Below are 27,079 nucleotides of genomic sequence, written 5' to 3'. Positions count from 1 at the left end.
AGCTGACTGTAGCCCATCAGTCATGTATAGGGATCCACTAGGGTTTTATATGAACCTTGTGTTCCTGCTGCCCGCACAGGTGTCTCTTAGAGCAGAATAAATTTTTGGAAGGCAAGCTGCAATCAGCTTGTTAAATCAGACATGTGCTGACTTGGTTTAGGTTCTGAATCTCATCAGAGTTGTTTACAGTCATTTGCTAGAAGGCTGTTACTTTTAGAGGTGATTGAAGACACTTCGCTGACCAAGGCAGAAAAGGAAATGGTCTCCCCAACATACATTCTTGCATAAAAGTGCACAGTAGCCAAGGCTGGCGAAGTTATTTTGGTGCCTGAGGCGGAAAAACACACAACCACCTTTTCCTGAAAATAAAAATATAATACAATAAACTTGCTTGCCTTTCATGGCACTCAAAATCAGCTACCTAGGGCTGCATTCTCATTCTGTCTAGTGGTTTGGCTGGTCCTAGCACCTTTAGCACAGTATCCAAGAGCAAATTTTCTTGCTCCTTTGTTCTTTTTCTTTTCTTCATCCCCCCCCCCCAAAGAGCACCATAGAGCTCACTACTAATCTGCAAGCTGGTTTAATGAAATATATGACTAGTGCATAGAAATACTGATGGAAAATCTGAGAAAGTAAGCATCTGAAAATTCAAAGCACTAAGAATGGGAGGGGGAGCATATGGCCAGCTAAATGCTGTTGGTCTGTTATTCCCATTGGTGCCAGCAACCAAAGTTGAGGATTATTATAAGTGAACATTATCTTGAGAGCCACAGGTTCCACATTTTCTCCACTTATGACCAGAGTGGGGGGTATTCTTCATAGTGGGGCTGAGGTTGAGGCAATGCATAACCAAGAGCTATGTCAGCACTTGTAACATAGGCCTTGGTCACTTCGGAAGGTATAAATGAGTATGGGGGAAACATTGATCGACGCAATACCAGTTTGGGTTTGTGATTCATATGATCTACTTTCGTTGACATCTCAAAGTGAAGGCAATGGGGTATTCTGCCATGATGGTTCCCTTTTTTTGCTCAACTGATCTCTCCTTCTAATGTCAACTGGATTCTCTCCAGCTGACAAGCACCTGGTGCCAACAGCCAAGCCATGATCTGATCCTCTTCATCAACTTTCCCCTTGGCCTTGTTTCCTTGGTACAGTGATTAATAGGTTCCTAGTGCTGATGAAATTGTGCAGAGTGCCAGGACACATTTAATCATAAAAGGATTCTGAACTGCTGGCTCTTGGTTCCTTTTGTGTCTTATGGGAAGCTATTGATTTACTGCACATGGAGGCAGATGGCAAGAGGGGAATTTTTGTCAAGTGAGACATATGTGGACAGACTAGGAGACCATGAAATTGCATTCACAGAGCTGACTCCAAGCTGCACCAAAGACTGTTTTGATCTTCTCCTTATGTCCCCACAGTGATAGCTGGCTCCTGAACATATTTAGCTCATCCTTCACAGCAACCCAGTTCCCTGTATCATAACCTCCTACTTCCCCACACTAGCAGAGACGCCGTTTATATGAAGGCATTTGTGCTAAATTCGATAGGTCTGACAAATGAACACCTTCATATCTTATGCCACAAGCAGGTTCATCCCCTGTAAGCCATGCTTATCCTATATTAATGCAGTTACTGTATATGCTACACATACACTGTGGTTGTGTTTTCGGTGATTCTGAAAATAGGCCCCTACACACAATGTTTTACTAGAGCCAGGATTCAGATGGTCACCACACCACATTCATCATACCCAATCTCATTTGACATTTTAAAGCTATACAGGACCTGATCTGTTTAGTAGTTGGATAAGAGACCATCAGGAAATCCCAGGGAGAGATTCCAGTCCCAGTTTGGACATCTGTTGCTGGACAGAGTAGACAAGATGGGATTAGAGGGGTAAAGAGTTTCACCGAGTATAAGAGTGAGTTTAAGTGATTTTCTGGTTAGCAGCAGAAATAATTATCATGTACTTCCACCCACTTCAAGATTTTCCATTCCCCAAGAATATGGCTGGGATTCTCACAGTGGTTGTAGTGAAAATGAATTCTTCCAACAACACTGTGTTAATAAATAATAACTGTGTGCTGTCAAGTCAATTCCAATTTATGGCAACCCTTGCCAGGATTTTCTAAGCAGATAGTACTCAGAAATTGTTTACCAATCCTTCTGCTGGTGCCCTGGGACTGTGCAGCTTTCCCAAGGCTACATAGGCTGGCTCTTCTCCTGGGAGGCACAGTGGGGAACTGAATTCTCATACCTAACTCACTGAGCTATACAGCTATACAGCCTGCTATTGGTGGCTATTAAGGGATAAGGCACTGTCACACACCCTCAGTTCCCCTGTTTGTTCTTCCACACAACCCAGGTTCACTTTCAGGTATGACATTTATTTTTCAACCCTTTTCCGCTGCCACCAGAAGATTTATCCTCACTCTATCACATATGACTCTTAAATCACAGTTCTTCAATATGACAATGTTTATTTAAGTGTTTATCAGTAAATCATGTAGAGTGAATCATAAATGGTCTTTTATTCATTCAATAAATTGTGCTTTGGTAACATTTATATTTGCTTAGGTAGAATCATTTTAATCAAGGTATTTATTCATTTCTCTTCACTTCTGATTCTTTCCAATCATAACCATAAACCATACAAGATCTGCACTTTCCTTGTCTTATTCTCTATCTCTCTATTACCCTTCTCTAACACAAGGCTAGTCCTAACTGCCTAAACTGCTTCTCTCTAACTCTAACTCATATCCCTAACTCTTCGCTAACTGATCTTTGACTTCCATTCTTCTTATATTTCCTTAGTCCCGCCTCTTCTGTACAACCATTGGCTCCTGAATCAGGGTTCTATTGTGTGGTCACTGACTTGTCCGTCACAGGCACTATTAAAATAAAAGCAACATATGGATAAAAAGGTGTTAACAGCTCTCTATAAGCTTCTCAAATTCATAGAAAATACACCCCCATAAGATAAGTTCCAGATCCACAACAATGAAGTCCCCTTTGTTGTTATGTGCCATCAGGTCATTTCTAACTGACAGTGATCCTATGAATCAATTACCTCAAAAACGTTCTATCACTGATAGCCCTGCTCAGTTCCTGTACATTAAGGGTTATGGCTTCCCTTAAAGAATCAATCAATTTCCTCCTCTTTTCCCAGCATCATGGTCTTTTCCATTTGAGTTGTCTTCTCATGATACTGAAGCACAACAACCCCAATTTAATCAGCTTAGCTTTTAGGGACACTTTAGACTTAATTTGATCTAGAACCCATTTACTTATCTTTGTAGCAGTTCATGTTAGCTGTGAACAGCTGATTTACTAGTCATTTCAGCCCCTGCTATTTTCTGCCAGTAATATACCATATTACCTACATTGTTGTGTAAAAAATAATTTATTATTCTTAAATTGTTTATATTTTTTCTACCAGTTTTCTACTCCATCATCCGTACCTAATCTAGCTTTCTGTATGACAGAAAGCTACATTCTATCAGATAGAACACACAGAGAGATAAAATATACCTTTGTCTAACCCTTTTGCCTCTTAGAACACATTCTACTTCTCCATATTCTGCCCTAGCAATACCCACTTGTCTAAAGTATTATGTATCAGGACAACCAAATGTTGTAAACTCCCTTTCATTTAAGAATCCATGGCTTCTCGTTGATCCACAGTCAACAGATTTACTATAATCAATAAAATATAAACTGATTCCTGAAAAGGATGTGTTCCACTTAGTCTGGTGGCTCATTCCCCTGTGAGCTACCCTGCTAGGAGTCCAGCCTCATTATGAAATCTAGCCTCCCGGCAGTATGGTTCTCAATTTCATTCACTCTTGAACCTTCTCACCACATTAAGTTAAGCCTCCATGGGAGGAAACTCCACTTATAGAAACAACAGAGAATAAAACACACATTAAAACAGAACATCAGTAGAAATATTGAGGGCATATACAGTAGCTATGAATGCTTAATCAGGAACAATGCTCATGGGTGAGGAGTAGATCCTACACACATATACATATACTATTTGCATCTTTCGTGGAATGTACAGTGTAGAAAGGGTGAGGCCAGCAGACAGGCAGTGATCATCATGCTCCTGCTGTCCTTCCATGTATTTATTCTGTGTTTACAGCCCAGTGAGTTGGTGTGTCTGGCTGTAGAAGCCAAGGGCTCAGAGTTCAAACACCCACCATGCTGCCCAAGAGAAGAGCCAGGGAACATTACTCTGAGTTTGTGTGGCTTCTGGTATTATGTGCCCTGCCATGTGTGCACATTTGGACAAGAAGCCATGCCTGTGACCAATAAAAAGAATCCCCGAGCGCCAATAGAAGAAGAGACTGGTGCTCCGGTTCTTAGTATTTTATATCTATAATATACAAAGAAATATGCACATTTGCATGATAAACAGATCTAGCCAAACTTTTCTCCCAAATTCCTTTTTCTACACAACTGTTAAATGCAGGAGCTATGTCTTTATTAGCCCCTTTTAAACTTACTCTCAAATTACATAATATCTAAATATGTGGAGGAGAATTATGACTGATGCCCTGCCATAGGTTTATAACTCACCCACAATATAATGGCCAAAATCTTCTTGTGCAGCTATGTGAATAGTTTCACTTTTGGAGGCAAGTTGCCCTAAGTTTAAAAAAAGCACCATAACCATTATAATCTGTTTGCCAAGTCTCACAATTCAGTATGCAGCTGACCATATCTACAGTCATTTCTTAACTTAGAATAATTAGCCTCTCAAACCAATGTCATTTGTGCAACACCAGAATAGGTAGGTAAGAGGATATGGGCCATAATCATTTCTATATTATATTTATTCACATATTCCAGAAGTCCCCCTTATCTCGTACTTTTTTTTAACAGTTATGAACATTTTCTAAAAATATGAAGCATTGCAAGAATTATAAACACTCATTTTATTAGAATTGCATGTAATATGAGTGAGAGCGAGTGTGATGTAGTAGCTGGAATGGTGGGCTAGGACTCAGAAGACCTAGGCTCAAATTCCCATTCAGCTACAAAAATTCACTGGGGGGGGGGTAACACTGGTAGACCCATTCCTTAAAAATCCCATATACCTTGAAAACCCTATTATAGTCACCATACATTGGATATGACTTGACAGCATATAACAATAATAATATATGAAAAATACAGAGAAGATGTAATGTTTAGCAGAGATCATTATAAACCGTAGAAGCCTGTGCTGCAGGGTCAGAAGACCAAGCAGTCGTAAGATCAAATCCACGCGACGGAGTGAGCTCCCGTCGCTTGTCCCAGCTCCCGCCAACCTAGCGGTTCGAAAGCATGCAAATGCAAGTAGATAAATAGGGACCACCTCGGTGGGAAGGTAACAGCGTTCCGTGTCTAAGTCGCACTGGCCATGTGACCACGGAAGATGGTCTTCGGACAAAACGCTGGCTCTATGGCTTGGAAACGGGGATGAGCACTGCCCCCTAGAGTCGAACACGACTGGACAAAAATTGTCAAGGGGAACCTTTACCTTTACCTTTTTATGAAGATACAGCATATAGACAACAATCTCATTAGTACATAACAATGTACCCTACAATGAAGTAAGTAACTTTGAAATGAGAGAGATATAAAAAACAGAGTTTCAACTCATCACTCCCTGGAAGTTGGACTCTTTCTCTCTCGCTTTCTCCTGTATGCTAAGCAGATGTAAAATCCAAGCTTGTTTGCCTGGCATAGTTCTGCACCCAGTGACATAAATAACCATGCATATCATACAGGTCTTCAGCATTCGACCTTGTGTGAATTAACAACAGAGTTGAGATCTTGGGAAAGCAACAAGTCCTGTTTCCCGGCCTCATAACACAGAATCTTCCACAAAGCTTCATGCAGTTAGCCAGAAAATTGAGCCCTTCATGTCAGGGACTGTGCCCCTTCCCTGGAAGGAGTTCCGGAGGATGCCTGAAGGGCTGAAAATTAGCAAACAAAAGGCAGATTGTGTTAATGGAACTCAGCTGGCCTTCTGGTGGCACCTGCACAATGCCACAGCCTTTCACAATGATTTGCTTTCTGAGCAAGCAAATGCGGAAGGCCCAATTATTCTGTCCTTCTAATTAAGGACACAAATAGCCCAGAGAGTCTGCATTCTCCCAGGAAGTGAGAAAGGGTTGTTGACTACATTCCTCATTAAAAGAATGATGAGAAACATAGAGGCAACAGTCAAGAGCTTCCAACTGCCTCTACATGCACAGAGCAGAAAGAAGGGTCACAGGTTACCCTGGAATGTAAAAATGGTATGAGTTGGTGATTTCCCCTTATGTTAACACCAGGGCTTACCCTGGTGTGAAGAATGCTAAAATAATCTGTTTCAGGCAGCACCAGGAAGGGGAAAATAGGGAATAGTACAGTAAAATTATTTAAAGTGTGGCATTCTTGGCAGCAAAAGCTCCTATGGCAGGCATTGCTATAGCCCCTGTGCAAATGACCATCGTAGCCACACTTGCAGACTGTGCCAGTGTCTTACCTAAATCTTATTCTTATCAGGTCAGAATGATGAGCTCATCCGGAATGCCATCCCCAACATAATTATCAGGAGCACAGAAAAGCATTCCTGACTAGAATGCAACAAGCAAACCCCTAAGCAAAGAAAGAAACCCCAGGCCTAAACAAAACATAACAAATAATAATGCATGTATATTTCCCCCACTCCAAAACAAGATATACCACCAGTGAATCAAAGCAGACTTGGAATGCTATGATTCTAAGCAAAGGAAGAGAAAAGCAAACAAGATTGTTTATTAATCATTATTCCGTTCAGAATTGGCCCTCCACAATATAACCCTTCCCATCATACAAAAGCTGCTTGGAAGTGATTTTGAGCAGAGAAAAAATAGCTACGGGGAAAAGGGTTAGCCATCTGGCCCTTCCTTGTTTCATAATTACAGCCTCCAGATTCTACTTTTGATGTTTACTATTATTATTTTAGTTGGGAAAAATATGCCCTTATGGTTAAAAAAAACTATATATATTTACCTAGGAGAAAGTCCCACTGAATAGATGGCTGTTGTGGGTTTTTCGGGCTCTTTGGCCATGTTCTCAAGCTTGTTCTTCCTAACGTTTCGCCTGTCTCTGTGGCCGGCATCTTCAGAGGACAGCACTCTGTGCTCTGGTGTAGTTGGCTATCACTGAATAGAACTTACAATTAAATGACTGTGGAAACACAGAAAATCTACAGCTGAATCATAGTTAGGATTGTACTGTAAATGCTATTCCTCATTTATTCTGAGGATTGAGAATGCTCTCTGAACTCTCAGAGAATTGCTATGTTTCCCCAATCTACAGGTCTTCATGTTGGGAGTCAATTATCAGGGTGAGAGATGCTAGAGGAAGAGAAAGTTTTATGTATTCTCGAAGGCTTTCACACCGGGGATCTGATGGTTGTTGTGGGTTTTTTGGGCTCTTTGGCCATGTTCTGAATATTGTTCTTCCATTCAATATAAAATGTTTTGATAAATGTTGTGAAAAGTAAATTGATGAAAGCCATGAGCTAAGTATCATACTCAGTCCTAAATACACTTCCTTGGGAGTAAATCCAATTAAACTCACTCAGAAAATAGACATGCAGAGGACTGCATGTTCAGAATTAATTCCACCTCAATTCTATTTTTCTAGCTAACCCAAATCTTTTACTGGCCTAAAGGAGGCAGTTCTTTGCCCGCCAAGAAAAAAAAATTAAAATATTAGAATGAGGCTATTATTTATGGTGATGAAGAGGAGCAGATTCATAGTATAACAGCATTATTTTTAAATGCTGCTTCACACGCAACAGTATCCAGACTTGGGTCTGAAACTGATAAGTGTGAATGAGCATGTAGCTATTTTATTTATTTATTTATTTATTTATTTATTTATTTTTGGACTTATATACCGCCCCATAGTGCTACAAGCACTCTCCGGGCGGTTTACAATTTCATTATACAGACTACACATTGCCCCCCCCCCAGCAAGCTTGGTACTCATTTTACCGACCTCGGAAGGATGGAAGGCTGAGTCAACCTTGAGCCGGCTACCTGGGATTTGAACCCCAGGTCGTGAGCACAGTTTTAGCTGCAGTACAGCGTTTTAACCACTGCGCCACGAAGCATGTGCTGTCAAATTTGCAGAATCATCTCTCATTAATGGCTGTTAACAGAGATGTCTGCTTTCATTATCATTTCTATGTGGCACTTGAATAATGGGTGCTTATGAGAGCTAGGAGGTTCCTGATGTTGCACTTGACCATATGGTAATATAAGATTCTCTGTCAAAATTGCCCTAACCGTGCTGGTTTTACACAGGTTTCAAAGATGTACATATTATTCAGATCTGATACCCAAACCAACATGCCCAAATGAAAAGCTTGTCTAGGAAAAGTCAGATAGGAATAACAACAACAGCAACAACAACAGCCCCCTCATTATTTATGACCTTTGTGCATAGGGAAACACAGCTCGCTCACTCTCTTTCTCTGCCTCTCATACTGATTAATTCATCTGTAAGTTAAACTGGCACAAGGGATTCAACCTAGCGTATGCACACACAGCAGTTATACCAGTGCTCATATAATGCACTTTTCTAGCACCAAAAGACTTCCCAGCCCCCTGTGATGTCAAAAATTCTATTAATATTCACTCAATCGGAGGACATATTACTTCTTGTCTGGCCTCAACTGCTGCCAGGAAGAGAAAAGATTAACATTGTATCTCAAAGAAAGAAATCTAGCAAGATTGCCTCACTTCAAGATTTTTAGGAAGGCCTTTGATTTTAAAACAAGGAGGAGGAGGAGGAAAGGGTGCCACAAGAATGAAGGAATTGAGGGGGGTGGGGTGGAGAAGAAACACATCAGAAATGAGAAGTAACAAAACCTGTTTTCATTCAGAAAGTTATGGAAGGTAGAGACAGAAAATTGTAGGTGAAGCTATTTCTTTGCTCATTCTAGAAGTGAATGATTATGTATTTGTGCCTGTGTTCCCGCTCCTGCTGAAATGGGAAAGCTGGGGGAGAAGATGAAGGGCACTGGAGACAGAGTGCCCCACTGTGCTTCATTAGGAAGTCAAATGTGTGCTTCAGTAGAAAGATGAGACAAGTGGAGAGCCACGAGAGATCTATTTTCTGAGCAACTTGATCTTAAGTCTTCCTCCCTAACAACAAAACAACCCCCCTTGGGCAAACCTCATCAGTACTACAGACACTTCTAAGGACAAATCTATTGCTCAGGCCTGTTAAGGGCTTCAGATTTCCTCCCTTCTCCAATTAACCAACTCTAACCCCAACTCTAGGAAAGCTGCATGGGAGAATTAGTTCATTAATTATGACACTAGAACTGGAATGCTAGATTTCTGGGTGTGTTCCTTTTTTTTACCAGTGACTTGTATATCCTTCCACAAACCACTAGGTACAGTTATATTAACATCAAGCTGAGAAACCTTTAAAAGGTGTCATTTCTTGACATTGTAGTTATTATTATTTATTATTTATTTATTTTATTTGTATCCCGCCTATCTGGTCAATCGAGGACCACTCTAGGCGGCTAGTTGACATTGTGAATGTCTTCATTATGTATTGGAATCATGGCTCATAGCACACATAGCGGAGCTTCCCTCTCAAAAAAGCAGTGATCATACTCTGGGTATTCATAAGACAAGCCAACATGCCTAATATTTAAAATGTAACCTCTGTGTTAAAATACATACCTGTCCTTAGGGCAACATGTAGTCTTCTCACCAGCTCCAGCCAGCATAGCCAATGGTGAAGGATGATGTAAGTGGTACACCAACATCTAGCAGATTCCAAATTCCCCAACCCTATCTTACAGAGTCACTTTGGAAGAACATCCTGACAATAAAAACTGTTTCACAATGGAATGAACTACCTTTGAAAGTTATGGACCCTCTTTCACTGGAAGGTTTTAAACAAAGGTCAGATGGCCACCTGTCAGGCAATATGTTTAGCTGTGGATTTCCTACTTCAGCAGAAGGTTCAACTCAATGACCCTTGACATACCTTCTACAGTTCCATGATTTTCTAATTATTTGTCTCAATTGTACATTTGCTAGCATATTCAGGAACTTTATTCACCCTATGGAGATTTTTAATTTCCTTAAATGATTCCTCTTAGCTATATTGGCCCATCTATGGAAGGAGAATAATGTCTCATTCCATAGTATATAGCAGATAATATGTTAATTTGGCTGTAGGGAACCTAAGTTCATATTTTCCATATCCATGGTGGTCACTGGATACTCTTCAGCAACTAATGAGCTATCAGCAACCCGCCATATTTCGTCAACTTATTGAAACAAGGCTGTAAGAACAAAGCTATGCTAATTTGTTCTCATGGGGGATGGGAACAAATACAATGGGCTGGAACAAGTAAGCACAAAATAACAACAAAATATAGGAGTCACAGAAATACAATTCATGAACCGCTGGACAGCTCAGTAATTTAAGTATCTGCAGAGCCAGAGGTTGGGAGTTCAGTTCCCCCCTGTGACTCCTTGATAAGGGATGGCCTCTATGATCCATAGGATCCCTTCCACCTCTGCAGTTCTAGGATAATGATTATTAAATACAATCTACTTAATAAATAAGGGCATTATAATCTGCTATGGTCATGAAACTCCATTTAAGCCTTAACATGAACCTTCATAAAATGAGCCTCACAAACCCTCTTAGTACTAGATCGAATTGCGAAGTATCTCTGACAGACAACCATCCAACACCTGCTAAAAAATCTCCAAATGAAAAAGAGCCCATCACCTTCTGGGGTACTATCCATACCAACACTAGACAACTTTTATTGTCAGGAAGTTCTTCTCAATATTGGCTGGAATCTCCTTTCTTGCAATTTGAATCCATTGGCTTGGTTCCTAACTTCTAGAGCAGAAGAAAACCAGTTTGGTATTAGTTCAGTGGGCTGGAGCACCCGGCTGCAGTAGTATCATGATTAAATTATAGCAGACGTTTCTATTAAGTTATGCCAGATTGTTCTTACCCCTTGTTTGATGGTGTAACAAGTGCGGTAGACTGTGTGAATGCTGTGCAATTTGGAGTACCTTGATTTTGATAAGGTTTTTTAAACAAGATCTCATATGATATTTGGACAAGTCTGTAAAATCTGGGCTAGACAGCAAAGCAAAGCAAAAGCAAAGCGTGCTGCTTATATACCGCCCCATAGTGCTTCAAGCACTCTCTGGGTGGTTTACAAGTTAATTATGCAGGCTATACATTGCCCCCCCCCCAGCGAGCTGGGTACTCATTTTACCGACCTCAGAAGGATAGAAGGCTGAGTCAACCTTGAGCCAGCTACCTGGGATTGAACCGCAGGTCGTGAGCAGAGTTTTGGCTGCAGTACAGCTGTTAACCACTGCGCCATGAGGCTCTTCAGTAGTGCGCCACAGCACTACTGCTAAGTGACTTTGTAGGTGTCTGACAGACCAGATCCAAAGAGTGCTCACAAATGGTACCTTTGTTATCATGCAGAGGAGTGATAGGGGATAAGGCTCCACAGGATTCATTCCTGCAGCTGGTGTTGTTCAGTGTCTTTTATAGATACAGTATAGTGACTGCCATAACTTACACTACAGAGATGAAACCTTCTCCAGCCTGTTACCATCCAATCCACATCTCATTTCATCCACTCAGGTCCTCCAGGGAGAGCACACATCATCTCACACATGCACTGCTTTCCACTCACCTACTAGAAGAGAAGTTGCTACTGTATTTACTGAATTGGTTAGCATAAATGAATGTCAATGAATTGACATTATTGCTGTGATGGGGTTATGGTGAAGCCACCTGGCAGGCTGCTTTATCTTTTCTTGCTCTGGGGAGCACCATTAAGAGGCACCTTTCAAGGAGAAAGAGGAAAAAGAAGAAATAGTGGTGGGGAAGAGTCAGGTGGCAACATTAAAACTGACATTTATTTGTGCACAAATCTTCCTGGATTACAGTTCCACTACCACTTCCTCAGATGCATGGAGTACATGCCAGTACACTTCATGCATTTTAAGATTATAATCGAAGAAAACTCATGTTCAAATAAATCTGCCACCTCATCTGTTGTTATCTTGAAACAACACGTCTTTGAGAACTGGAGGTTTTTCTTCTGGCCCAGCTCTCATTTCCATCCCAAGGCAGTCCTCCAGTCTCTCTGACAAAGGTACCTTTCTCAAGGCAGGATTCCTGCAGAAGGAAAAATCTTATAAAGAGCAGCAGACAGACTCTGAAGAGAAGCTACAGTAAAAGCAACCTTGATCTAAGGATAGCCCTAACAAACCTCCCAAGAAAGAGGCTTCATGCTTGAGATGCTGCAGTGGGCACAGAGCCTGGCACTTATTCTTACCGATGCCATAGGACTGTCACGTTGGATCTGGCTGATGGGTGTGAGCTAGGCACAAGTGGCATGCCGCCGTCTTCTCCTGGAGGGCAGAAGCTGCTCTCATTATAAATTGCATCCAGACAAGAGTACCAGGGAGCTCTTCTGATCATCCAAAATGTTTCACCAACAAGCCCAAGTGTGCGTGTGTGCTGTGCCTTTTTCTTTTTGTACCTTGGGATGTTTTCTGCACGCTGTCGCTTTCGCACTGCTCCCCATAGTCTGAAATTCCTGGAAGGTATGTTGTGGCAGGCAGGCAGGCAGGCAGGCAGGAGTTCCCGTGCACTGCCATGAGCCAGGTTGGGCCAAGCAACGTCGCTTGGGACAGACCCTAAGAAACCTTGGTCCCTCCTCGTTAAACTCGGGTTGCACCAGGAAACCAGAAGTCAGGCCGCCTTGTTTCTTTAGGGTGACCCCCCCCCTCAAAAGCAGCACGGGCGACCCCCTGGCATCCCCCGCTTGCATCCCCCACCTCCTCCGCGGCATGGCCGAAGAAGACCCTCAAACGGGAACGTGGGGAAGGGGACAAAATGTATCCTTAGCCAGCCCCGATGTAGTATGTATTTTGTGTGTGTGTGGTGTATGTGCGCACGCAGACTGTCCATCCCGACCGAGCCCGTGACACTCGAGGGAGCAACACACGTGTCCCACGCTTGGCTGTTTTAGTCACGCGCGTCTGCGCGTGTGGCGCAAGCGGGCGGGGGTGTGTGGAGGGGGGGCAGTAAGAAGAGCTGGGGCGGGCTTAGAGCGCGCTGCCGATGCTCCCGCGCGCGCGACGACAGAGGACCGTCGCGTGCGCGCAACCAGGCTGGCGGGCGCCGAGGGCGGCGCGAGCGGGGATTGCTAGGAGCGGGGGGTCGGCGCGCGGCAGGCAGGCAGGCAGGCAGGCAGGAGCGGGGAGGGGGGGCCCCGTAGGTGCTCGCGGGCAGGATGCGCTGAGCTTTTCCCAGTTGCCATAGAAACCAGCAGAAGGAGGTGGGCGGCCGGGCGGCGGAGAAGCGGGGTGGGAAAGAGGGGGGGGAGGGCGAGTTGCCCGCAGTCCTCGCGAAGCTGCTGCTGGTTTAGTCGCGGCTTCGCCAGAGGAAGCAAAGGGGCGCCCGGAGCCCGCGCGGCGCGACTCAGGTGGGACGCGAGCGGCTTCCCCCACCCCGTCCGCGTTTCTGCTCAGCTGCCGCCGGGCTGGCTCCTCGTGCCTCCCCAAGGGGGTCTCCGGGGACAGTCCGGCTCCATCACCCTCGCTAAACTCCAGCCGGAGCGACGCAGGTAAGCCTCCCCCCCCGTGCAAAACAAGAGACCTCCTCCTTTCCAAAGGCGGGGAGGGGGGCGGCTCGCCTTGGGCAGCCCCGTCTCTTCTCCACCTCTCCCCGCCGGACCCTGCAACAGCACGGCGGTGAGCGGGGGGGGGAGGGGGGCCCTTTGGCGCCAAAGTCCTCTTATTTCGGGACGCGGCAGGCGAAGAGCGGGCGAGTCACCCGGGCACACCTGAGAGCCTTGCCCGTCGGGGGCCTCCCTCTCCCCACTTTGGGGGCAAGCAGGGGGCGGCCAACGGCTGCTCCTGGGCTGCCTCGCCTCGGGGGCGCCTTAGCTGGAGCCTGTCTCTGGTGGGGGCGGAGGGGCATGTCCCTCTCCCATTTATTTCAAGCATTGCTACTGGGATTGCTCCTGGCGGGAGGTCTGTGGCGTTGCATTAGCTCGGGGAGGTGCAGGGAGCTGGGATTGGGTTTCCAGTGTGCGGCTCGCACCTGGTCTGCAAGTCACTGGAAACGACAGGCTGATGTGCGAAGATCGTTTGGCTGAACGAGCATATGGCTGCTCGCCCGCTCCTCCGCATGTTGATTGATTATGCTGCTGCAGGAGCGTCCGTCGGGGCGAAAGGGTGAACTACTGGAGGACCCCTCTGGGTGATTTCCAACTAGGATGGCGATTAAGGAGGCTCTGCAGTGATACTGACCTTTCATGCTTTTGGCGGTCTTCTGAGGAGGAATTGCGCTGCTCCTTCGTGTTTGGTCTCCCCCCCCCTTTTTTTTTTTTGAAAGAAGCATTGCATGACTTTTATGACGTACCTCTGCCAATGTTGCTGCCAGAGGAGGATGTTATTCTCTCTGGCCTCTTTAATCTTGAAAAAAGGAATGGTGGAAACCTTTGAGGAAAGGAAAAAGCCATCATCTCCCCCATCCCATCTTGCCCACTGAGGAAAGGAAAGAGCCATCATCTCCCCCACCCCATCCTGCCCACTGTTTTATGACCGCCTGTCAAATGCAGGTCCCCCCCAACCTTGGAAATTTCCATCACTAGACCAGCCAAGGAATCTGGCAACAGGCCAGGCCAGGCCCTTCACTTAGGGTTCATATGTGTATCTGCAATGATGATTCATCATTAATCCCCCCAAAAGGGGACCAACTTGAAAAGAGGAACATTCATATGGACTAGATGGCTAGGGCCATCTCTATGTTACATTCTTTTGTTCACACATCCTCTCCCAATTAAGCAATGCTCTGCCTCCACCAGTAATTAACTGTGGGAGAGGGAAGAGCCATATGATCAAAGTAAACTGTAGGAGGGCCACAGGAACTCTGTTGTGTGGCTGAACAGAAACCAGGACGGTGCAGACTTGACAGTGGCTGTGGAAGAAACTAAAGCAGGGATGGACAGTTGGGTCCTTCGGTTGTTTTTGAACTGCAACTTCCATTACTCTTCACCATTCATTATGCTTGTTAAAACGACAGACATTGTCATCCAACAAGAGTTGGAAGGCCCCAAATGCCCACAGAATTGCACAGTGATACAGATGGAATAGAACTCAGATTAAATGAGTAGACATTGTCTAGATTAGGGTGGGTTATAAAGCAAACAAACAAACAAACAAATAAATACATTCATTCCTAGTTATGAGATCATGGCATCCTGTCTGTGCCTTTGTTTTCTTGCAGGACTGATTTATGCAGAAGCCATCAGGCTGCTAGGAATGACTTGGTCTATCTGGCAGACCTAGCTAGAAATAATATTAGGGGTTTGTTAATGGTAAATGCTAAAGGTTCAAGCCTTCACATTGTGAAATTAGTACATGATCTTGTCACCAAGGGCAAGGAAATCAGCTAGCAGCAGTACACAGCTGCCATGATATGCTTAGGTGAATTGATTTTTGATTGTGCTCAAACTTTGTCTAGCATGCACCTAGATCCTTCAGTTATCTTTTATTTACATTGTTGTTAAGTCGTGTCCTACTCTTCGTGACCCCATGGACCAGAGCACGCCAGGCCCTCGTGTCTTCTACTGCCTCCCGGAATTTGGTCAAACTCCCAGAGTTTGGTCAAATAATTTAAATTAATTAATTATTTACATTAGCACAGCCATAAAATACTGTTATGCTTCCCCACCTTACCAAAGCCATGGTTGCCTCAACTGCTTCATTGTCCTTCTTAATAAATGTCACACACCCTATTTTGAGACTAATATCATCTGACTTTGCCTGCAGCTTTGGCTGCATTCTACCAAGCATCCAGTTCTTCTGTGGCTCCCTTCTGCATCAAATACAAATTATCTGCTTGCCTTTTCCTGATCTTAGCAAACAAATTCCCGTGTGTTTTCAGCAACCTTTTACATGTATCCTTGTTGTGGCAAATAGTTACCTTTCTTGACCCAATCTGTAAGACTATAAAATAGACAAGACTTGGTGACTTAGATGCAAATGAGATAAATTAGAAGTCAGTACAATTTCATTGGCAGAAGTGGCAACCTCAAGACCTCTCTGCATCACAAACACTCTAAATCTATTCTTCCCCTAGTTCTATATTTGAATGAATCTGACAGAATCAGTGTTCTGTACCATTATCTGTCTTGTCATTGTCATCTTTCCTTTGCCTGGAGATATCCGAATATTTTCTGTGCCCTGTCTCTGTCGTGATTGTAAGCTCCTGTAGGCAGGGACCTGATATATCAACTGTTTGATATGTGGAGCATTAGGTACATTTGGAGAACAGGACAGAACATGGAGTTGAATAAGTCAGAGATCATTCTAGATTTCTTATAGTTAGCAATTATTCTTCCTGACTTCCAAAACAAGGACTAAAATTATGTGTATCCAAACAAGCTTTATAACGGAAATGTGTGAATACTATATATTTTCCATTACTGACACATTTTCAGATGCTGGAGAAAAGTACCTGTGGAAATATAGGCTTCACCAAGGCTACAGTGTTCTCACCTGCATATGTGGCATTTGGATTTTAAAGGGTGAAGTGTGTGTGTGGTTTTTTTTAGAGCAAGCTTCAGCCTGAGGTCTTCTGTGTACTAAACGAGACCTGCCGTCACAGAAGCAGCCACCTGGAACATGGATGCAATGACTACACTTGCCTCTGAAGCCCTGCTCATCCTTGCCTGACCACCATGGTTCACTGCTTGATATCAGTGTGTGGGTGGCACTTGTTTACTTCTTTGGGCAGCACCACTAGCCTTCTGTAATGACATTTATGTTGTACATAGTTCTATCCTGCTATAGGAAAAAGAATATCTTCTGCTTAGAACCCTATGAATAGCAATCATTTGCAGCATTCTGGCAGAATTGAATGCTTTAATTCCTGTCTTAGAAGAGAGGCAAAATGCAGGAGGAGGGCTTTATTAACTAGACTTGAATGTATAGCACCACGTGTTATGCCATGTTTGCATTGAATTCCCCGTGCCACAGAAGCATTTGTCCCGAAACTGGAGGGAATTTTAACTGTCTTTACATTTTGATGTTTTTGATGGTTTCTTTCTAAAATACTAAAATATGTCCAAGCACCAAAATGAGAAACAATCTTGTTGCGTAGGTCATCCATGGCCCAAATGGGGAAAGAGGATTTGTAGTGGAATTTTGGGTGGGCTTAACCTCGCTTGGACTATAAGCTGTCTCTGGCTTTATAATTATGAAGGTTTTTAAAAAACCTTCAAAACTGTGAACAGTGGCCTGACCATGTGTCAAAAAAACTAGTGGCACTCAGTGAGACCTGATGTTATAGAAGATCTAATTTCATTTTATCCATTCCAATAACCTGCTTAAGCTTGTGCAAAACAATTACTTGTTATTTGTTTATTTCTTTTATTTGTTTTTTATACCCCAAGATAGCTTAACATATTAAAAACTGACTGTACTTAAAAGCTAAGATAATAGAGTAAGTTAAGTACTATATTAAAAAATAAAGAATCAATACCAATTCAAAAGTAGTAAATAAAAAGTTTAAAATGATTTTAAAAGCATACTATTTTAAAAAAAAAAGACGTCTTTGTAGGTGGCCTTTTTTGGGGGGAAAGCCAGCATGAAGAAAAAGGGCTTTGTTTGCCAGTAAAAAGTTTGCTACTGTCTAGAGAAAAGGTGCCTGAGGGGGAAAATAATTGAGACGTATAAAATTATGCAAGGGATGGATAAAGTGGATAGAGGGGAGCTCTTTTCCTGCTCATGCAACACTACAATACAATACAATGTTCTTATGTTCTTAAGGTTAGCAAGGAAGGGGCTTACCTGGTTTTCCATGAGAGGGAGTTCCATAGCTTTGGAGCAGGAACACAGTCTCTTGTGTCCTCACTAAAGCACTTATGAGGGTGGCAGTACTGAGAGCCTGTTCATACACATGTGAACATAAGAAGAGCTTTTCTAGATCAGTGGTTCTTAACCTTTGTTACTCGGATGTTTTTGAACTGCAACTCCCAGAAACCCCAGCCAGTACAGTTGGTGGTGAAGGCTTCTGGGAGGTGCAGTCCAAAACTCCTGAGTAACCCAAGGTTAAGAACCAGTGTTCTAGATCAGGCCAAGGGCCCATCTAGTCCAGCATCCTGTATCTCACAGTGGCCCCACCAGATGCCTCTGGGAGCACACGATACCACTCTTGATACCACTCCCCTGCATCTGGCATTTTGAAGTACCTTCCTTTTAAGCCTGGAGATCATACATCCCCATAATGGCTTGTAACCTATGATGGACTTTTCCTTCAGGAATCTGTCCAATCTCCTTTTAAAGGCATCTAGACTAGATGCAGTCACCACATCCTGTGGCAAGGAGTTCCAGAGATTAACAACACACTGGGTAAAGAAATATTTTCTTTTGTCTGTTTGCACTCTCCCGCCACTCAATTTGAGTGGATGTCCCCTGGTTCTAGTATTGCGTGAGAGGGAAAACATCTTCCCTCTATCCACTTTATCCATCCCCTGCATAATTTTATACATCTCAGTCATGTCCCCCCTCAAGCACCTTTTCTCTAGACTAAAGAGCTCTAAACATTGTAGCCTTTCCTCATAAGGGAGGTGCCCCAGCCCAGTCATCATTTTAGTTGCTCTCTTGTGAACCTTTCCCAGTTCCACTATGTCTTTTATGAGGGGTGGTGACCAGACCTGTACGCAATACTCCAGGTGCGGCCGTACCAGCATTTTGTACATTGGCATTATAATGTTAGCTGTTTTATTTTCAATATGTATGTATGTATGATGGAAATCACATAATTTTGCAGGGATTTTGGTACTTTGGGTGCAGAAGTTTTATTTTATATGCCATTCTGTTGCAGTTGAAAAGCTAATTGGCTTCAGGCATTTTACTCACCATTCCATGTTTCTTTAAACTAAAAGACAGCAACATTATGGTTAATTTAAAATGTGACATTTTTGGCATGTCACTAAGTTTTATAAATGCTTTGAGAGCAAGAACAGAATATATGAAGAGTCCCCTGATTGCTGTTTGTCCTTGAAGCAAAAAAAGAATTAAATGGTTTTTCTCTGAAGCAAAGAGGGATAAATGGTTTAGAGTAGTTTATATAAAAGAACATCTCTGTAGGCACCAAGGATTCATTGGAGGGTTTAGTGGGAAGCAGGTATGGGCCCTTATCAACATTGTAAGTATAATGCTTAGTCAGGACCCCATGTATCTGCTTTCCTTCAAAGAAAGGTGGAAGAGTTAAGAATATTTTTTTCAAAAGTATCATTATTGTATTGTATGGGTTGGATCCATATCATCCTTCTCACTTCCATTACATATTTAGCCAGCACCACCACCGCGCCCTCCTCTTTTCTTGTGGTAGAACATTTTTTTTTTGAAATGGAGCTTCTTCCTCCATATTGTAGAAGTATCCAACAGCTCAGAGTCTTCAAAATCATAGTGAAGGCAGCTTAGTTTTTCCATCTCAGGCTTCAGAAAAGGTGAATTCCATCATGAAATTAAGCACAAGAAGCAAAGAAGCAGGAGAGGAAGGGAGTGGGAGATCTTCCTGAATGTTCATCCCCTCCCCCCTCAACCTTGCCATTCAGACAGTGGGCCAGTTAGGACTGCAAAATGCTATCTTGCATTACCCAACTAGGTAGATAATGACTGTAAGAGAGCTTTTATATGATTGTAGCCAGTGGCAACTGAATTATAATAGTGACTTGACTAATTCAGCTACTGTAGATGACAGTATATTGATGTATGTGAATTGGAGAAGCCATCTTATCTACAACAATTCGGTTATCAATTAGCTAAGACATAAAGCGGAAGGGTGTCATATGTAGGTCCCTCAGTGCAGGGTCAAGAAACACACTAAAAGTAGTTGCCTTTTACTTCTGGACCACAGTTCTGACAAAATCCCTCCCGCCATGCTATTCATGATGAAATGGAAGCTGCTATTGGTGCTAATACTTCTCTTTCAAAGCAAATAGGAGCTTTTTGTGCTAATGGTGGGGATATTTGTTGACTAGTGACGGGAGATCAATTCCATGTGGCACAGTCTTCAACTTCTGGGCTCTGTAGGGATTATTTTAAATGTTTTAAAATTTTATTAGCAGTAATAGCATTTTTAGCATTAAATTTCAGATGAGATAATGACTTACTGGAGCAAAACAAAAACAAAAACCAGAATTATGAACAATGTCTAAGAAACTACAGCTGTTTAAAATATTAGTGAGCTACATTCTATCTCTTCATGCCTTTAAGGTGGGGCTACATGACAGCTTTGAAAAGGGATTAATTTGAGCATAGATTTATTAATGAGTGTTAACCATGATGACTATATGGTATCTCTGTCTTCAAAAACAACAAACCAGTTGTTAAGGGGCAAACAATAAGGATATATCTTCATATCCCATCTGTGGGTTTCATAGAAATACTGGGAAATGGATACTGGTCTAGGTGCGCTCCTGGCCTGATCCAATGGGCTCACATTATGTTTTTGATACCAGTTCTCATGGTACCAGTTTTCTCAAGCTCATTCTAGCTTGAAATAATAATAGTTATTGTTTCATTACTCACAACATAAAATCTAGCAAATATATCATAACATCTTACCAACCTAGGGTTCCTAAATGTTGTGGGTCTACAACTCCTGTCCTCTCCAGCCAGAGGAAGTGTTAGTTGGAGATGGTGGAAATTGTAACCCAATATACATAAATTGTTGTGTTTGTCTACAGAAGGTTGAATGAGCTGAGTGAGCTACAATGCAATGTCCTTGTATTGTTAATGCTAGCAGTACACAGGGAAGATCATTTGATGAAGCTGCATGTGAAGCTAGTTACTATGCTCTAAGAGGAGCAGATTTTATAACATGACTGAAAGCAGATGATCAGGAGAGTGTGTAAATATCTGAAGTATGCTGAATGGTTTGCCATTAACTTGCTAGTGTATAATGTCAGTCTATTTTTCTATATTGCAATGTATTTTTCTGTACCTCTTTTTTGCAGTTGAGACATACACACACAGAAGCTCACATTACTTTTCTGAGCATTACCTTCTGTTGTAGTTTCTTCTAACAAATTATCAGGATTGTTGTTGTTTAGTCGTTAAGTCATGTCCGACTCTTCGTGGCCCCATGGATCAGAGCACGCCAAGCCCTCCTGTCTTCCACTGCCTCCCGGAGTTGGGTCAAATTCATGTTGGTGACTTTGATGACACTGTCCAACCATCTCGTCCTCTGTCATCCCCTTCTCCTCTTGCCTCCACACTTTCCCAACATAAGGGTCTTTTCCAGGGAGTCTTCCCTAGAAATAATTAAATAACTATACATTGTTTCGGCACAGCTGAACCTTTGTATAGCCAACTGTACGAGTTGTATGATTCTTATGAGAGAACAGCAGAAGCAAAATGGAATGAAGATGTTAAACTGCCATCTGTGATAATTCTCTAAAATCTAGATTTGGAAGTAGAAGATGAAGATGAGCTTGTTCAGACAAAGTAGATACATTTAAGAGGAAATCAAGTGTGTATTATACCCTCTAAACTTCAATGATTCAACCTGAATGGCTTTTTACACCCATTAACAGAGATGGATAAAATTATAAAAATGAGGCTTCTCAGTATGACAGACTCTACAGTTATCCACTGACACTGATGATGATAAATTCAAGATAAAGAAAAGGAAGTACTACTTCATATAGCACACAATTACACCATGGAGTTCAGTACTATAACCTACAGTGGTAACTGCCAACCTCCCATGTTTCAATGGGGGTTACTGAAAACCTCTCTGGCGGATACTTGTATAAGTGAGTACTAGGTCTTTTCCAGGGAGTCTTCTCTTCTCATGAGATGGCCAAAGTATTGGAGCCTCAGCTTCAAGGTCTGTCCTTCCAGTGAGCACTCAGGGTTGATTTCCTGCAAAACGGATAGGTTTGTTCTCTTGGCAGTCCAGGGGACTCTCAAGAGCCTCCTCCAGCACCACAATTCAAAAGCATCAATTCTTCGGTGGACAGCTTTCTTTATGGACCAGCTCTCACTTCCATACATCACTACAGGAAAAACCAAAGCTTTGACTATGTGGACATTTGTTGGCAAGGTGATGTCTCTGCTTTTTAAGATGCTGTCCAGGTTTGTCATCGCTTTCCTCCCAAGAAGCAGGAGACTTTTAATTTTATGGCTGCTGTCACCATCTGCAGTGATCATGGAGCCCCAGAAAGTAAAATTTGTCACTGCCTCCATATCTTCCCCTTCTATTTGCCAGGAGATGATGGGACCAGTGGCCATGATCTTATTTTTTTTTATGTTGAGTTTCAGACCGTTTTTTGCACTCTCCTCTTTCATCCTCATTAAGAGGTTCTTTAATTCCTCCTCACTTTCTGCCATCAGAGTGGTATCATCTGCATATCGGAGGTTGTTGATATTTCTTCCGGCAATCTTAATTCCGGCTTGGGATTCCTTCAGGAAAGTGTGAAGGCAAGAGGAGAAGGGGACGACAGAGGATGAAATGGTTGGACAGTGTCATCGAAGCCACCAACATGAATCTGACCCAACTCCGGGAGGCAGTGGAAGACGGGGGGTGGGATGGCGTGCTCTGGTCCATGGGGTCACGAAGAGTCGGACACAACTTAACAACTAAACAACAACAACAGTCATGATGGATATGGGCATATATTCACCACAGTAGCAAAAACAGTGTCCTTCTGTTTACCAATGGCTTGCAATGACAAATACAAGGATGCTATTGGATGCATGTCCTGCTTGTGGGTTTCCCATATATCACTTGCTAACTACTTTGTGAGTGGAATAGTTGGTTACATAGACCTTAAATCCATTCTTGTTGTGTTTCTTCCTGGCAGAAAATCTCAGCTATAGAAAAGGCCTGTAAGACTTTGATGTGTCCTTGAACTATCCCCCAGATGCTATCCAATTCGTCTGGTTCTCTAGAGAGAAAAATAACATGGATATATGTGTGTATATGCTGTGAATGTATCTGCTAAAAGCTAATCTTCTTGTAAAACAGCTTTCTGTACCTGTGAGATTCTGACAGGCTGTCTTTAAACAAATTGAAATTCATGTTTAGAGACATAAAAGGTTATCTTGTAAATCTAAAAAGCTGTGTTACACAAGAAACAAAAGCAAAGCAGAAGCTACATTTTAGAAGAATTTGACTGCTTGAAATTTTACTGTGTTTCAGTCTGTATAGTGAACGAAACTGGAAGAATTAACTTTAAAATAAATTCCGGAAATTTCACAGTCTACCTAGAACTAACAAGACTCTGAATCTTCAAATGTGGTTTCAGTGAAAACATGGAAGAGAATTTTATAAAAGGAGAATAATTAAATTAGAGATTGAAGATCAGCCACATAAGAGATCACTATGAAAAATGCAAACCATCAGTCTTTTCCCTTTTCAAATCTGTCTTCATACAACATGTCCAGAATATTTGCACCATGGTGGACCAAAATGTTGTTGTTGTTTAGTTGTTAATCCATGTCTGACTCTTTGTGACCCCATGGACCAGAGCACGTCAGGCCCTCCTGTCTTCCACTGCCTCCCAGAGTTTGATAAATTCATGAGACACTGTCAACCATCTCATCCTCTGTCGTCCCCTTCTCCTCTTGCCTTCACACTTTCTCAACATCGGTCTTTTTCAGGGAGTCTTCTCTTCTCATGAGATGGCTAAAATATTGGAGCCTCAGCTTCAGGATCTGTCCTTCCAGTGAGCACTCAGCGTTGATTTCCTTCAGAATGCAATGGGCCAAAATGTAGAAGAACCCAAATCTAAGTGATAAGTAGCTACTTACCCTTTGACAGGTCATCTTAAGGACCTGTACCAAGCTACAGTTTTAGACTTAGTTTGGCAAATCATTTTTCCAAGGTCCCAAAATTTAGGAAGATAGATTGTCATCACTTAAGGAATTGCTGATGCTGCAGCAGAATAGTATTTCCAAGTCCCTTTTGATTCATAGGGTATTGAGGGCAAGTGCCCTTTCCAAGAGACTCGGATTGCAAGGAGTCAGATATGCACAATAACAGGTTTCGAAGGTGCCACAATGTTTCTGTCTCCTTTATTTCTTTTTCTTTTTCTTTTATTTTTGACCTGATAAGCTTAGAGTGCGTTTTTGTACTTATTTTCATGTTATTAAGAAAAATATATGTTTAAACTGGTAGATGTTCTATAATGGACATATTTGGAATAGCCCAGCAGATACAAGACACCAGACATTGATGCTTGGTAAAATAACATCCAGTATTACGGTAGGAACAGTTTGCCTGCATGTGGGTTTAAGCATGTTTGGGCTCTCTTGGAAGAAAATACTAGGCTGGATGGGCCTTTGGTTTGTTCTGACCTAGCATGACCTTTCTGGTGTTCTTAAGTTTCTCCAACCACAGGGCTTTCTTCTTCTTCTGTAAAATGGGCACCTCAGTGAGTTATATCAGAGGACTGTTGTGAGAACCAAATGTTCAACTGTCTGATGTGTTTGTTTGGCAGCTGAAATTCAGGACAAATCTATAGGAACTTTATCACATGCCCCTTACCGTAAATCAGTTGATTTCCAATGCTTCATATTTTTAATATGTTTTGTTCAAATATTTAAGGAACCCCTAATCTTTGTTTCTACCTGTGACTAATTTGTATTTTCTGTTTCTTGCTGTGTAAACCTGTTTCTTCTTTAACTGTCTCTGAGTTCACATGGTTACACAACCTGGAAAAAAATAAATTAAAATTAATTCTTGTTAACAAATCTATTGGTATTTTTCCATTTTGTAACATGATGTTATATAGTCTGTACTAGAAATGGCAATTAAAAGTTTTTTCTCTTCCAATGTAGACCTGTAGGCATACTGATTAGAACTGTATGGTTGGACATAAAAGTTCTCTGTTGGGCATTACATTTATTCAGTCACATTCGTTCGTTTAGTCGTTTAGTCGTGTCCGACTCTTCGTGACCCCATGGACCAGAGCACGCCAGGCCCTCCTATCTTCTACTGCCTCCTGGAGTTGTGTCAAATTCATGTTGGTTGATTCGCAGACACTGTCCAGCCATCTCATCCTCGGTCGTCCCCTTCTCCTCTTGCCATCACACTTTCCCAACATCAGGGTCTTTTCCAGGGAGTCTTTTCTTCTCATGAGATGGCCAAAGTACTGGAGCCTCAGCTTCAGGATCTGTCCTTCCAGGGAGCACTCAGGGTTGATTTCCTTTAGAATTGATAGGTTTGTTCTCCTTGCAGTCCAGGGGATTCTCAAGAGTCTTCTCCAGCACCACAATTCAAAAGCATCAATTCTTCGGCGGTCTGCTTTCTTTATGGTCCAGCTCTCACTTCCATACATCACAACAGGAAAAACCATAGCTTTGACTATTCGGACTTTTGTTGGCAAGGTGATGTCTCTGCTTTTTAAGATGCTGTCAAGATTTGTCATCGCTTTCCTCCCAAGAAGCAGGCGCCTTTTAATTTCGTGGCTGCTGTTTCCATCTGCAGTGATCATGGAGCCCAGGAAAATAAAATCTGTCACTGCCTCCATATCTTCCCCTTCTATTTCCCAGGAGGTGATGGGACCAGTGGCCATGATCTTAGTTTTTTTGATGTTGAGTTTCAGACCGTTTTTTGCACTCTCCTCTTTCACCCTCATTACAAGGTTCTTTAATTCCTCCTCACTTTCTGCCATCAGAGTGGTGTCATCTGCATATCGGAGGTTGTTGATATTTTTTCCGGCGTTGTTAATTCCAGTTTGGGATTCCTCCAGTCCAGCCTTCCGCATGATGTATTCTGCATATAAGTTGAATAAGCTGGGGGACAATATACAGCCCTTTCGTACTCCTTTCCCAATTTTGAACCAATCAGTTGTTCCATAGCCAGTTCTAACTGTTGCTTCCTGTCCCACATATAGGTTTCTCAGTAGATAGATAAGGTGGTGAGGCACTCCCATTTCTTTAAGAACTTGCCATAGTTTGTTGTGGTCCACACAGTCAAAGGCTTTTGCATAGTCGATGACGCAGAAGTAGATATTTTTCTGGAACTCTCTGGCTTTCTACATAATCCAGCGCAAGTTAGCAATTTGGTCTCGAGTGCCTCTGCCTCTTCGGAATCCAGCTTGTACTTCTGGGAGTTCTCTGTCCACATACTGCTGAAGCCTACCTTGGAGGATTTTGAGCATAACCTTGCTAGCGTGTGAAATGAGTGCAATTGTACGGTAGTTGGAGCATTCTTTGGCACTGCCTTTCTTTGGGATTGGGATGTAGACTGATCTTTTCCAATCCTCTGGCCACTGTTGGGTTTTCCAAACTTGCTGGCATATTGAATGTAGCACCTTAACAGCATCATCTTTCAAGATTTTAAATAGTTTAACTGGAATGCCATCACCTCCACTGGCCTTGTTGTTAGCCAGGCTTTCTAAGGCCCACTTGACTTCACTCTCCAGGATGTCTGGCTCAAGGTCAGCAACTACATTGTCTGGGTTATCCGGGATATCCACATCTTTCTGATATAATTCCTCTGTGTATTCTTGCCACCTCTTCTTGATGTCTTCTGCTTCTGTTAGGTCCCTCCCATTTTTGTCCTTTATCATGTCCATCTTTGTGCGAAATGTTCCTCTAATATCTCCAATTTTCCTGAACAGATCTCTGGTTTTTCCTTTTCTGTTATTTTCCTCTATTTCTTTGCATTGTTCATTTAAGAAGGCCCTCTTGTCTCTCCTTGCTATTCTTTGGAAGTCTGCATTCAATTTTCTGTAACTTTCCCTATCTCCCTTGCATTTTGCTTCCCTTCTCCTCTCTGCTATTTCTAAGGCCTCGCTGGACAGCCATTTTGCTTTCTTGCATTTCCTTTTCTTTGGGATGGTTTTTGTTGCTGCCTCCTGGACAATGTTACATTCAGTCACATAGTCGTTACAAATAAGACAAGTTTTGGGGTTCTCCAGAATTCTTCATTAGGCAAAAATGGTATAATCTTGAGGTTCAAGAAAAAAGTCCAGAGTGGTGGCCATGATTCA

The 27,079-nt window shown here is 42.5% G+C and overlaps 1 protein-coding gene and 1 long non-coding RNA gene across 4 annotated transcripts in view; one reads left to right on the top strand and one right to left on the bottom strand.

The window, feature by feature from the left end:
• Positions 1 to 27,079, top strand: part of PACSIN1 (protein kinase C and casein kinase substrate in neurons 1) — an 89,357-nt gene that overhangs the window by 6,386 nt on the left and 55,892 nt on the right. The window contains exon 1 of one of the 2 annotated variants that reach the window (XM_072997410.2): positions 13,430 to 13,681. The exons of the other annotated variant lie outside the window; for it this stretch is intronic. The gene's annotated coding sequence lies outside the window, so the exon portion shown is untranslated. Of the gene's footprint in view, positions 1 to 13,429; positions 13,682 to 27,079 lie in introns of those variants that run through there. 2 annotated transcript variants of the gene reach the window in all.
• Positions 339 to 26,501, bottom strand: LOC140706594 (uncharacterized). Of its 2 annotated transcripts, XR_013544801.1 has the most exons (5): positions 14,370 to 26,501; positions 9,735 to 12,225; positions 7,036 to 7,212; positions 4,588 to 4,656; positions 339 to 2,897 (listed from the first exon to the last, which is right to left on the bottom strand). It is a non-coding gene; the product is annotated as an uncharacterized LOC140706594 (long non-coding RNA). The 2 variants fall into 2 exon arrangements; XR_012086326.2 differs by lacking the exons at positions 9,735 to 12,225; positions 14,370 to 26,501 and having other exon boundaries at positions 7,036 to 9,717.

This window comes from Pogona vitticeps, chromosome 4, assembly GCF_051106095.1.
Source record: "Pogona vitticeps strain Pit_001003342236 chromosome 4, PviZW2.1, whole genome shotgun sequence".
NCBI classification, from domain to species: domain Eukaryota; kingdom Metazoa; phylum Chordata; class Lepidosauria; order Squamata; family Agamidae; genus Pogona; species Pogona vitticeps.
Note: the sequence above shows the minus strand (reverse complement) of the source record. Positions and strands in the feature narration are given on the sequence as shown.